Consider the following 13939-nt stretch of genomic DNA (forward strand, 5'->3'; position numbering starts at 1 on the left):
TACATCTCTGCATTCAGCTAGTGAGAGGGGATGAAGGAGACCAAGCCCTATCTGTGCATCACATCTTTGCAAAGTCTGCAAAGTCTTCCTCCTGGCAGGAATGGCAGAGCTGCACTGTAATGCTATCTGACCGCCTTCCTTATGCAGTTCAGCTGGGATCCAACCCCTAGGGCAGGCTGAAGAGCAGGGCAGGGTCAAGGGCCAGTAGGAAGATAGATTCCAGAATGATTGACATTTCTTACAAGGAAAGACAGAATTTATAGGTAAATTTCATTTCAAAGCAGCAAATATTAGAATTGGCAAAAAGAATAAATCATTTCATTAGTTAGTAAGTACTCAAGCAACGTAGGAAGGCCTATCCTGTGGTTTGTCCAACCTCAAGTACCATAGGCCTACCTAACCTCCTGCCCTTCCAACAAAGCCTTTCTGGGGCAGGGGTGGAGGTCTGAACCTAAGGCAGCTAATCCATCATCAGGTCAGGGACGTAACATTTAGGTGATCTGGCTCTAACAAGCCAATTTTGGCCTAGACTATCCCCCAGTCATTCTGATGGAACCCTAGCAGGGAGGTTGGAAGGTTAGAAGTCAGAAAAGCCAGGACTGGACCTTGCAAGTTCAAGTGCATGAAAAGAGGATCAAGGACACCTCAAGCTAGGCTCAGAGATGAGGGAGCCCAGAAGAGCACCTTGAGTGTCTCAGCCCAACTCCCCTGAGCCCTGGACATCCTATTCTTCCCATCCTGTGAAGTCCAAGACGACACATGGAAACCTTCCCCGCTGACCAAACTGATGTGAACGGGTTTCTCCCACAACCAAAGGCCCTTGCCTGAAATATCTGCCCAATGTGTATACAGTGCTATTTCAGAGCTAAGACAAAATCTCTTACTGGAAAAACTGCAGAATGTGGCAGCATAGCTGCAAGAAAATGCTAGTGAGATAATACACAAAGTCTGGCTCAGAAATGGGCAGCACAGCTCACTCTGGGTCAGATTTGCCAGAGAGCACTCCTTAGGAGAGAAAGGACTCCACCTTGCCCAGGAAGAACAGGAAGGGTATATCTGAACATGGAGGACAAAGTTGATAATCCCTCTGTGAACAGGACTTCATTCTAATTCCTTTGGGCTGCAGCCACATCCGCTGGCCTCAGTCGCTTAGACTGTAGCCCACGCAAAACGGGGAGAGGTTCTGCTGGCGAGCTCTCCTGCCCTGATTTTTGGTGATCCTAGTGAAATACAGCAATCCCCCGCGGTAGGCTACTTAGTGCTCTCTGGTTAACAACTGGCCTACAGGCTGAAAAGCAAGAGGCAGGTCAGGCTGCTGGGGAATCCTGCCTCTAAACTCCTCCCAACCTGGCTTCTGGTTCACATCATGAGCAGAAGGGCAAGGGGATGTTCATTCATAGCAGTCCAAGTGGAATCAGGAACTACATCCTGAACTTGTCAGAGGTATTCAGGGATGAGGATGAGAGTGGAGATACAAAACAAACAAAGATGCCATAGCACATCCTTAAGCAGCTTATCATTTATCAGGAAATATGACTTGTACACAGATGACCCAATCACAAGCATGCACACACTAACTGCTCACACTAAGCGCACACACCAGATCAGATCAGATCAGATCAGTCGCTCAGTTGTGTCCGACTCTTTGCGACCCTATGAATCACAGCACGCCAGGCCTCCCTGTCCATCACCAACTCCCAGAGTTCACTGAGACTCACGTCCATCAAGTCAGTGATGCCATCCAGCCATCTCATCCTCTGTCGTCCCCTTCTCCTCTTACCCCCAATCCCTCCCAGCATCAGAGTCTTTTCCAATGAGTCAACTCTTCACATGAGGTGGCCAAAGTACTGGAGTTTCAGCTTTAGCATCATTCCTTCCAAAGAAATCCCAGGGCTGATCTCCTTCAGAATGGACTGGGTGGATCTCCTTGCAGTCCAAGGGACTCTCAAGAGTCTTCTCCAACACCACACTTCAAAAGCATCAATTCTTCGGCGCTCAGCCTTCTTCACAGTGCAACTCTCACATCCATACATGACCACAGGAAAACCATAGCCTTGACTAGACGAACCTTTGTTGGCAAAGTAATGTCTCTGCTTTTGAATATGCTATCTAGGTTGGTCATAACTTTCCTTCCAAGGAGTAAGTGTCTTTTAATTTCATGGCTGCAGTCACCATCTGTAGTGATTTTGGAGCCCAGAAAAATAAAGTCTGACACTGTTTCCACTGTTTCCCCATCTATTTCCCATGAAGTGATGGGACCGGATGCCATGATCTTCATTTTCTGAATGTTGAGCTTTAAGCCAACTTTTTCACTCTCCACTTTCACTTTCATCAAGAGGCTTTTGAGTTCCTCTTCGCTTTCTGCCATAAGGGTGGTGTCATCTGCATATCTGAGGTTATTGATATTTCTCCTGGCAATCTTGATTCCAGATTGTGCTTCTTCCAGTCCAGCATTTCTCATGATGTACTCTGCATATAAGTTAAATAAACAGGGTGACAATATACAGCCTTGACGTACTCCTTTTCCTATTTGGAACCGGTCTGTTGTTCCATGTCCAGTTATAACTGTTGCTTCCTGACTTGCATACAAATTTCTCAAGAGGCAGATTAGGTGGTCTGGTATTCCCATCTCTTTCAGAATTTTCCACAGTTTATTGTGATCCACACATTCAAAGGCTTTGGCATAGTCAAGAAAGCAGAAATAGATATTTTTCTGGAACTCTCTTGCTTTTTCCATGATCCAGAGGATGTTGGCAATTTGATCTCTGGTTCCTCTGCCTTTTCTAAAACCAGCTTGAACATCAGGAAGTTCACGGTTCACATATTGCTGAAGCCTGGCTTGGAGAATTTTGAGCATGACTTTACTAGCGTGTGAGATGAGTGTAATTGTGCGGTAGTTTGAGCATTCTTTGGCATTGCCCTTCTTTGGGATTGGAATGAAAACTGACCTTTTCCAGTCCTGTGGCCACTGATGAGTTTTCCAAATTTGCTGGCATATTGAGTGCAGCACTTTCACAGAATCATCTTTCAGGATTTGGAATAGCTCAACTGGAATTCTATCACCTCCACTAGCTTTGTTTGTAGTGATGCTTTCTAAGGCCCACTTGACTTCACATTCCAGGATGTCTGGCTCTAGGTCAGTGATCACACCATCGTGATTATCTGGGTCGTGAAGATCTTTTTTGTACAGTTCTTCTGTGTATTCTTGCCATCTCTTCTTAATATCTTCTGCTTCTGTAAAGCGCACACACCAACTCCTCATAAAATAGATGAGGAAATCACTTCTAAATCCTGAATTCAAGGGAATTTTCATTAAGAAGTACAACTGAGTTGCAATATAAAATATTGTAGTTACATAGGCAAGATCAGTATTACCGTCAAAACATGATTTAAATGAGTAAAATGAATGACAATGATGGCTTTCAAGTTTTGTGTTTTTTTTTTTTTTAAAGCAGCCAAGTGTTTTCTTTAAATGTAACTTTACTCAGAAGCCAATAAGCAAAGTAGATTCATAAAAGCAGAGCTTCTGTGGTTGAATGGGGGCTCAAGACCTGGAGCTCATTTTCTGTAGGCTGCTCATGGGCCACCATAGCTGGAAAACACTTCCTGTAACATATTGGGGCTGATGTCTTTCAGGCACACGTGGTAATTTTAAACTCACCTAGTGGAAGTGTACCCAGGCAGCTGAATATACTTGCAAAAAAAAGGTGATTGTGTACAAGGCAAGGACTGAGATTTTTATTTTAACTGAGCCTGTGGTTTTAATTTTAACTCTGCCAGTCTACCTCTGACAACCCAGAAACTTATCCCTCATCTCAGGGAAGGGCCAGAGTCCTAAGCTAACACACTAGACACCTTGTATGTCACTATCTGCCTCTTACACATCTGCTTCTTAAGTCTAAACTCACTCTGCTCCTGCGCAACCTCCAAAGTCCCTCTGAATCTAACCTTCAGTAAAGATTTTCTGAATTTCAACCCTTCCAGTTTATTCTCGGGGCACACTGATAATGTGGCTCTGAAACCGTTTACCTTAGTCTGAGACTTGACTTCACGTGCTGGGACGCAAACCCAGCCAAAACCCTGCCTGGGACTCGAACCCCAGTCTCTGGGACTCAAACCTAGCCAAAACCCACAGTCTTCCAGCTGAAGTCACACGCCTGGTTTTAGAACCTAGTGAAACTCAGGTTCTTGACATCTCGTGGCAGAAAGAATTCAGTGAAAGACTAAGTGATAGGTAAGAAGTGGATTTATTTAGAGAGAAACACACTCCACAGACAAGAGTGTGGTCCTTCACAGAGGGAGAGCACAGCCTCGAAATGTGGTGTGGTTAGTTTTTATGGGCTGGGTAATTTCATAGGCTAAGGTGTGGGAGGATTATTTCAACTATTTGGGGAAACGGGTGGAGAGATTTCCAGGAATTGGCCATCACCCACGTTTGGGTCTTTGATGGTCAGCCTTGGAGCTGTCATGGCACCTCTGGTTGTGTTGTTTAGCTTGCTGCTGTGCTACGATGATCATATATTGAGGATCAAGGTCTAGTCGAAGGTAACTTGTTGGCCACCTTGGACCCACTTGAGTCTAATCAGTTTAAGTTGTGTCCTTGGACTATGTCATGGCTTCCCTGGTGGCTCAGAGGGTAAAGCACCTGCCTGCAATTCAGGAGACCTAGGTTTGATTCCTGGGTCAGGAAGATCCCCTGGAGAAGGAAATGGCAATCCACTCCAGCACTCTTCCCTGGAAAATCCCATGGACGGAGGAGCCTGATAGGCTACAGTCAGTGGGGTCGCAAAGAGTCAGACACAACTAAGCGACTTCACTTCTTCACTTGGGCTATGTCATTCCTTCAAAGGTTGTGCCCAGTCCCCTTCCCTCCTGCTTCAGCTCCATCTGCTTAAGGAGAATATGACTATTATATCCCAAGATTTCACCCAACCTGTGTCTATGCCCCCTCTGGCTAGACCCCCTCTACTGAACCTATGCTCTCCAAAAAATCTAATCATCAGGCTCATGTAAGTCAGCCTGGCCCAAAGCATGTTCCTAGGATTGCTGCAGAGGTCCTGAGGACCAGAAAGTCCTCAGAGGCTTCAGCAGCCTCCTATATGCTGTGAATTCCTTACAGGAGAATCAAGAAGGAGCACCTCAATGCATAAGAAACATTTCATGTGTACGGCATATCCCACATCACTGCCCTGTCCTTTGGGAAACATCAATGACTTAAACATTTCCTCCAATTATAGTCAATTTGATATTTTCTTATAAATACTTTCCTCTAAAGATAACTAAATCAGAAATACGTGGAAATGAGCCAACAAATGGTAAATTACAAGTAATGTCCCATTAAAATGACAAAGATGACAAGGATGCATGCTATTTCTACTCAATATTTTACTTCACCCTCTAACTAATGCAGAGAAATGAATTAAGATAAAAATACTAGGAAGGAAGCAGGAGATCTTCATATTTTTTGCTAATGAAATGCCTGTCTGCCTAGAATATGGTCAATTATAGATGGCCAGATACAGTAACCATTTAGAAAATGCCATTTTAAAAAATTCCAATCATTATCAAGAAGGGGAGAAAGGGAGGGAAGGAAACGGGGGGGAAAAACCTAGAAATCAACTTACCTATAAATATAACACATCAATCTTATCTTAAATTTTATTGAAGGACAGTAAAAGAAGATACAATAATGGAGATAACTACCGTTTCCCAGATGAAATAACTCAATATTGTTAAGACAGCAATTATCTCTCTCCCAGTTTAAAAAAATCAGTGTGACCCAACCAACACAGCAACAGGATATTCTATAGAACTTAAAGCTGATTCTAAAGTTTAATTGGAATAGAAAAATCTTCAGAATGACTACGTTTTTAAAAAAGAAGGGAAAACTATCCTGACAAAACTAAACATGCTGTAAAGCTACAGTAACTAAAATGGTGTGATATCATCACACAAATAATGAACAGGATACGGGACACAAGAAACAAATGCATAGATATCAAGGTGACAACAAACCTACCATTTAAAGGAAAAACAACAAACTATTTGACACACTATATTAGGAAAGTAAATAGTCATGTAACAAAAATGAAGTCACAAGCCTACCACTGTCAGACACAAAAACAAATTCCAGGCAGGTAAGAGGCACAGATGTAAAAAATTATAGAGCCAGAAAAAAAAAGTGAAGGCACTCATTTATGTATTTACAAAGCCCATGAAACAAAGAAAAACTTACAGATGTGGCAACACTACAGTTAAACCTTCTACATTGTATAAACAAAGCCAAAGACATGCAAAAAAGAGACATTATCTGCAATCGATATTTTGAGGAAGGCAACACAATTAGCTTGATCTATTACTTTTTACTCTCAAACTTCTTATCATGGTTAAGTATTTAACATTTGAGAACTCAAATATTGTTAATAATACATATTTAAATTTTTTTAACCAAAAAAGTTAATATGAAGGAACACTTCAAGTAAACCCTTTCATAAATATTCACAAATTAAAAATTAGTACAGTAGAAAAAAACTTGTTTGCTATTTGTCAGGAATAAAAATAAGATGACTGTGGGCAATTATCTAAAATATTTTCCTTTAAACATTGTCCTTAGTGCCTCTCCCATAGATATTCTGGAAGAGAAACTATGCACTCAAGCGGGTGTGCCTCTTGGTTTTTATGATTATCTGAATGCCTGCACGAGTAAACAAACAACCATCCCATAAGTAAACTAAGAATCTCCTAGGAGAGACCCTGTAACTCCCAACCTGTGGGAGGGATGTTCTCTTTTCTTTTCAAAAGGGATAGATTTTATAAAACTAAAGAGTTCTGTGAATTTTTCATAACAAATGCATTGTAAAAAATAAAAATTGTTTTAATCTGTATCTCTGCCAAATCCTTAAGTTTTCTCCACGTCTACAAAGAGACCTACTAGAGTCTTGTTCAAGTGCTGAATTTGGAATCAAAGTGCAAAGTTATTGTGTAAAAGACAGTCCCTTATTGCAAAGTAGAATCTTATGCCCTGCAAAACAAAACCTTGTAGGCCCTTTTCGCTGTGAGGTGAGGAAATTCACACTCAGCCAGTGGCATGACCTTGTATTTTCCATTCTTTTCAGAAACCAGCCCTTCTTGGTAAAGTCATACTTTTTATTTTACCATTTTCCAATAGTCAACTGGTAACGTTGTCTATGTGCTCACTCAGTTGTGTCAGATTCTTTGCAACCCCGTGGACTATAGCTCACTAGGCTCCTCTGTCCATGAGATTTTTCAGGCAAGAATACTGGAGTGGGTTGCCATTTCCTCCTCCAGGGATCTTCCCAAACCAGAGATCGAACCCACATCTCCTGCGTTACAGGCAGATTCTTAACCACTGAGCCATGGGGGAAGCCCCACAGGGAACCCTAAGTAGGTACAATTTTCCTGTCCTAGAAACAGCATATATCATTTATTTCAAAGGTCTTTCCATCAATCAATGCTACTAATGTGTTAAGTCTTTCTTTCCCAGGAGCATTTTTGTTATCTCACTTTAAATCATCCTAGGTGAAAATTATAGTTTTCTGATAGAAATAAGGCTTAAAATTCTATCAAATGTTCATATCTAGTATCAACAGCTGGTACAAAGAGGTCTCACTTCCTCACCCTAGATCAGGGAGTTCTTATCTACAGGATTCCCAGTCACTCCAAGTAGTCTCTGTGGCCATGAAACTCATAAGTGAGCATCAGATGTCTTTTTTCCTCTAGTCATGGTGAGGGGAGGGGTTACAGAATCACTTTGACATAAAAGTGTTCCTCACATTGTAATCATTCCACGAACATCTGCGTACTAATTAATATTATGCATTTTGCCTGATCCTGGGCAATGTTTACCCACTGACATCCACTGATTACTTTTCTATCAGGAAATTCAATTCTCTGAAATCCTCCATCAAGCCTAGTGATTAAAAAAAAAATCATAAAATTCCAAGACTGAATCTATGTTGTGTTCTGTAGCTTAGGCTACTGGCAAAAAAATAAATACAAATTAGATTAAAAGACATTTATCACAAGCTCATTGCTTAGCACAAAAATTAAACTATCACTATTAAATAGAAACATTATTTATGCAATTTTTCCTGACAACTTAAGTATTTTCTAAATAACGGGAAGCATTTTTTACACCTAAATTATATGAAGTAATAAAGCATAACACAAAATAGGCAAATATTCAGTTTCATCTGTATTAAATTATGGGTATAAAATGCATTTAATTTCATGTGTGTTTATTAAAAGCCTTGAAATGACACATACCAAATTCTTAACACTCTTTAGGAAATGGTGGGGGAAAGTGAGACGAAGAGAGATTTTTACAGTTTATTTTCTAAGTGTCTGTATCACTTGAATTCTCTAACACGTTCAATTTTTTTCATTTTAAAAATAGGAAAAATGCAGAATAATGCTGGCACAGATGCACTGGAAATGGCACTGTGGTGAATTGCTATGGCACAGGAAACTGATACAACATTTTCACCACATATGTAATGGTTTTCAATGTTTGTGTCCATTGACTCTGCAATTATTTGTTTTACCATTACCATGGCTATCTTAATTTTTATAAAGAAAATCAAAGTAGGTGAACATATATATCTCAGTAGATCTTTAAAATACAGGCTTTTGAAATGTAAGCTAGCCAAGTATCAGTAGAGTTGATCCTTGCTATTTGCAGTGGTTATGTTCTACCGTCACCACAAACACTGAACCAGTCAATAGTAACTAGTGCTTCAAAGGGGAAATCCAGGCTTAGGCAGGTTCCTGTGAGCCTCCAGTCACAGCAGTTTCATCAGCTCATCAATACATAACCCTGTGTTATGCGTGTCTCCAGACAGATAGATGGATAGATATGACTGACATTGAACTCATGGCCAACAGCACCATCATTCATGCCTCAACGACGCTTATATAAAATACCCCCATTTTCTCCATAAGGCATGTTACAGCCTTCCTGTGCTTAAACACTACTCAGCACTGTACTTAGGGGCTGTTTGAAAGGGCAAAATCACCAATAAGGAGCACAAAAATCTGAAAAATGTGGCACTAAATAGACCCTGAAAGGGATACTTGTTTACAGACTGAGAGTTGAAACAAGGCACAGCATCACCTTATTTGACCTCAGCTGGGAACAGATGCATCAGGTGACTCAGATTTTTTTTGCCTCTCTGCACATGTGTGTATCCAAGACTAACTGTAAAGGAGCCAGGAGTATCGATTTTAGGTTTACAAATGAACTTTAGCAAGTAGACAAATTTGCAAATATGTAATCTTACATAATAATCAATTGTACACCTTTCCCTTTATTAGATAGAACAACATTCTCAAAAGATTAACAGCAGAGTCAAGAGAGATCCGTGAAAAACTTTCTTGTCTCTGCTCGGTGGTTCTCAACCAGGTGTGATTTTGCTCCCAGGGGACATTTGGCACTGTCTGGAGACGAATGTTGGTTGTCATGATTGGGTCTAGTGGGTAGGGGCCAAGGATGCTACAAAACACTAGGAATGTACAAGACAGCCTCCGAACAACAGGATTATCTGGCCCAAATTATCAATAGTGCCAAGAATAAGAAATCCTGTGCTAAGTGACCTTTATCTTTACACCTATCAAGATACACATTAATGCCTAAACAATAAACAATTAAATGTCAAGGACAAAGCAGTTCTCCTACTTTATTGACGCCCCTTTACTTTCAAGCTTAATTATGTGCAACTGAAGGGGCGTCCCTCGTGGGTCAATGGTAAAGAATTCACCTGCCAACTCAGGAGACACAGGTTCCATCTTTGGTTCGGGAAGATCCCACATGCCGCAGAGCAACTAAGCCCACACATCACAAATATCGTGCCTACACTCTAGAGCCTGGGAGCTGTGACTACTGGGCCAACGTGCTGAAACCACTGAAGCCTGTGCACCCTGGAGCTCATGTTCTGCCACAAGAGAAGCCACAGCAATGAGAAGTCAGCATATGGCAACTAGAGTAGACCCCGCTCAGCACAAGAGAAAAACCCACACCTTAATGAAGACCCAGTGCAGTCAAAAATAAATAATAAACAAATGCAACTGAAAACACAAAACAGTTATAAGCTATATTGAGAAGTACTACTTTTCCCATCATTTCCACTTGAACAGGGAAACTCCAACAATAACACAAAACATTGCACCAGCCTGAAATTTTTTTTCTGCTTCAACACTAGGAAAGTAAAAATTATTGCTGCGTAGGTAATAAGAAAGTATAATCTGTAGTATACTGCTCATGAGATAGAGAAGTACGCTTACTCCTAGCAGCTTTCAGATTAAGTTACAAGCCTTTGAGAAGGTTCTTATAGTTACCCTGTCTGAGGAACAAAATGCAACAGTCTTATGGCTTAATGATTCTATGAAAAAAGGCCCAGTTAAGTGGCCCCCAAATATCCTTACTGCACATTGAACCCATATGCCTTTAATATTATACATTTATTCAGTCTTGAATCAATCATATTTTTAAATAGTGAATCAAGCAATTTGTAGAGTGGCCTCCAAGGTCACTCAAGAGCATTTCAAAACCCCTGAGCTAACTTAACAAGGATAAATAATTCCCAACTGGGAGGCACACTAGTAGACTAAGAATTGTACTTGGAGTTTGGAACCTGAATTCTTGGCTGTGTGAGTTTAGAGCCAAGTGATTAATTTAAGAGTCTTTTATTCTGGAAAGATGTTTCAGCACAACTGTGTAAAAATAAGGCCAAGATACTGTTTCCTGTCCTAAGTATGCTCTGCTGGAGATTATACGCTCTGCTGCCAAATGCTTTCAACTTCCTACTGGGTCCTGCTGACGACTCAGACCTAGAAACCCTCTATCCAAGCTAGTGCACTAGGACGACCCAGAGGGATGGTATGGGGAGGGAAGAGGGAGGAGGGTTCAGGATGGGGAACACATGTATACCTGTGGCGGATTCATTTTGATATTTGGCAAAACTAATACAATTTGTAAAGTTTAAAAATAAAATAAAATTAAAAAAAAAAAAAAAGAATAAGGCTGATTTAGAAAAAAAAAAAAAGAAACCCTCTATCCTTCTGCAACTTCGCTGGCCACCCTCTCAGGCTCCCGCTCTTCTTCTCTTCCAGCCTCCATTTGCAGCCCCACACCCACATACCACACTCCAGGCCAGGACTCTTCAGACCACCAGGATCAAAACCACCCAAGGAGTCAGAGATTAAAATGTGATTCTCAGCCCACATTCCTGACCTGCTAATTGAATCTTGGATGGAAGAGTTGAGAATCTGTATGTCCACTCCACATCCCACTTATTTAAGAACGATGTAGCCCAGCCACAGAATAACACCTGTGGCTTCCTGAAAATGTATCATTTTATCTTTGATTTATTGATCACAATTTCTATCGCCTGACTCTATCCCCTAAGCCCACTTTCAGCATGCTAGTGGAGCTAGGAAATGTCATCTGTTGTTAATACATACATTTGAGACAAATACCTCTTTTCTAAACTTTAATATGCTACTTATGATATCCACCACATAAAGTCAGAATTGTGCATTTATTGGCTGCCACAACCAGACCGAGAGCACAAGGGTAGAGATTATGTGCCATACCTAGCCTCATCCCCATTCACAAGCACAGTCCATGGCACACAGCAGTTCTCATTCGTTGAACAGATGGATGGATGGGTGGATGGCCTGCCTCTCAATGGCACTATTGAACTTCAGTAATTTTACATAATTTGTGATTAATGTTAATGTGAACAATCCAAAGACTCAATTGAGTACCCCACCCCTCAGAAGAATTTTGAGTGAGTGGATCTTTGAGTGTGAATTTTGAGTGAGAGCCTCACAGCAAAAAGGAGAGGTACTTCTCCAGAGCCATTCAAATTTGGCACTTTGTAGGGTCTTCATAAGTTGGCTAGTTGACTGAGCAAGTGTGCTCCTAGCAAGGAGCAAAAGCAGACAATGAAGACGAGAAGGAAACTGGTCACCAAAGAACTTTTCTGGGCATGAGAAGACAATAGTTAAGGCCAAGGTTAAACATTCTTATCATCAAAGATGAAGACAAATCTGTAATTAGCCCAAATGGATCAGCCCACAGGATAAAGTCTAGACTCATTCAAGGTCAATTATCCTGAGATTCAAAGCTGTCCATAATTTACAGGTGGAATGGACTTTTTTTTTTTTTTTTCATTGTTAACCCATTGACCAAACCTCCTATTCACTTCCACCTTTCTAGATTTTCCTTTGGGAAATCACTATATAGCAGCCTCAGGATTTAGGTGCTGCTGCTGCTGCTAAGTCGCTTCAGTTGTGTCCAACTCTGTGCAACCCGAGAGACGGCAGCCCACCAGGCTCCCCCGTCCCTGGGATTCTCCAGGCAAGAACAGTGGAGTGGGTTGCCATTTCCTTCTCCAATGTATGAAAGTGAAAAGTGAAAGTGAAGTCGCTCAGTCGTGTCCAACTCCTAGTAACCCCATGGACTGCAGCCTACCAGCCTCCTCTGTCCATGGGATTTGCCAGGCAAGAGTACTGGAGTGGGTTGCCATTGCCTTCTCTAGATTTAGGTGCTAGTGGTCCTAAAAAATGAGTCCCAGAGGTTGACCCTTACTAGTATAAGCCAATCAGCCCCATCTTATCCCCATTCTGACTAATTGTGAGATGAACAGAAACTCAGGCCTAAGTACAAGGCATTCCCCTGGCTGCCTCGATGGTTAAGACTGGTCCAGTCAGAAAAGGCTCAGGTCTTTTATTTGATGGTATGGATGTGAACAAAGAACTATGTAGCCATGCTGCTGGCAGCCATCTTGTGAACATGAGGAAATCTAAGGAAATCTTGAGGACCAGCTCTGCAACCTGAAAAGTGGGCCTTTTCCCCCATAATCAAACCAAGGAGTTATCCAGTTTAAGCTAACTCGGGTTTTTCTGTTATCCAAAGCATCGTGATGCATGCCCATTCCTACTTTTCAAGTTGCTCTTTCCCTTTTCTCTTAGCACAAACATAGATCTACTATTTCAAGAGTCTGTACATTGTCCACTAACATAACTCATTCATTCCCACCTCCACACTCAGCATGTCATTTATGCCTAAAATGTTCTTCCCTCATTCTCTTTTATTCAAATTCGGTCTGTCTTCTAGACCCAGGCTGGCATCCTTATCTCTCTAAAGGCAGATATCCAGAACCATAGTTTTCTTATCTCCTCTGAACTCCTGACCTTGAGCACACCATCTTTATTAGTTGTCATCCATATCTCAACCTTACACTTTTTAAGAAATGTTTTTATTTTTAATTGGAGGATAGTTGTTTTACAATATTGTGTTGGTCTCTGCCATATATCAACATGCATCAGCCATAGGTATAGATGTGTCCCCTCCCTCTTGAACCTCTGGTGCTCTGTGACAACCTCGAGGGGTAGGATGGGGTGGGAGGTGGGAGGAAGATCCAACTTTACACTTTTAATGATCCTTTTAACATTTTATCCATTTTTAAAACAGAGTCACAAACTAGAATTCAAGTACTCTATATTTTTCAACCCTTTCTGAACAGCCTCTTGCACAATGTCTTATGGTTCGCAGAAAACCAATACATTTCTCCAGGCAAATTCAAAATGTGATTTAAACCTCTAAGTGACTGCCAGACATACCCTCTTACTTCACAAAGCAACACAGAAGATAGCAAGGAATTTTGGCATTACACAGTTGGCCAGGGTCCCATCACATTTCACAACCAGACTGGCAGTAACAGCTGGATGAAGATGAGAAATTCATCAGGCTGCCTCCCCGTGTGCAGATCACTGAAGGCCTTCCAGTGAAGACGCAGACTGACACTGCAAGTTCTAAAAAGTCCAGTCCCAGACCTTTCAAACACCTGTATAAAAATCATCCTAGGGGCAACACCAGACTAGAAAACAGGAAAGCACAGTCCAAGGCGTTCACAGA

General features: G+C 41.4%; 1 protein-coding gene across 9 annotated transcripts in view; it reads right to left on the reverse strand.

The window, feature by feature from the left end:
• Window positions 1–13939, reverse strand: part of TLN2 (talin 2) — a 504733-nt gene that overhangs the window by 324452 nt on the left and 166342 nt on the right. The gene's annotated exons all lie outside the window — the stretch shown is intronic.

This window comes from Bos indicus, chromosome 10 (assembly GCF_029378745.1).
Source record: "Bos indicus isolate NIAB-ARS_2022 breed Sahiwal x Tharparkar chromosome 10, NIAB-ARS_B.indTharparkar_mat_pri_1.0, whole genome shotgun sequence".
Classification (NCBI taxonomy): Eukaryota; Metazoa; Chordata; class Mammalia; order Artiodactyla; family Bovidae; genus Bos; species Bos indicus.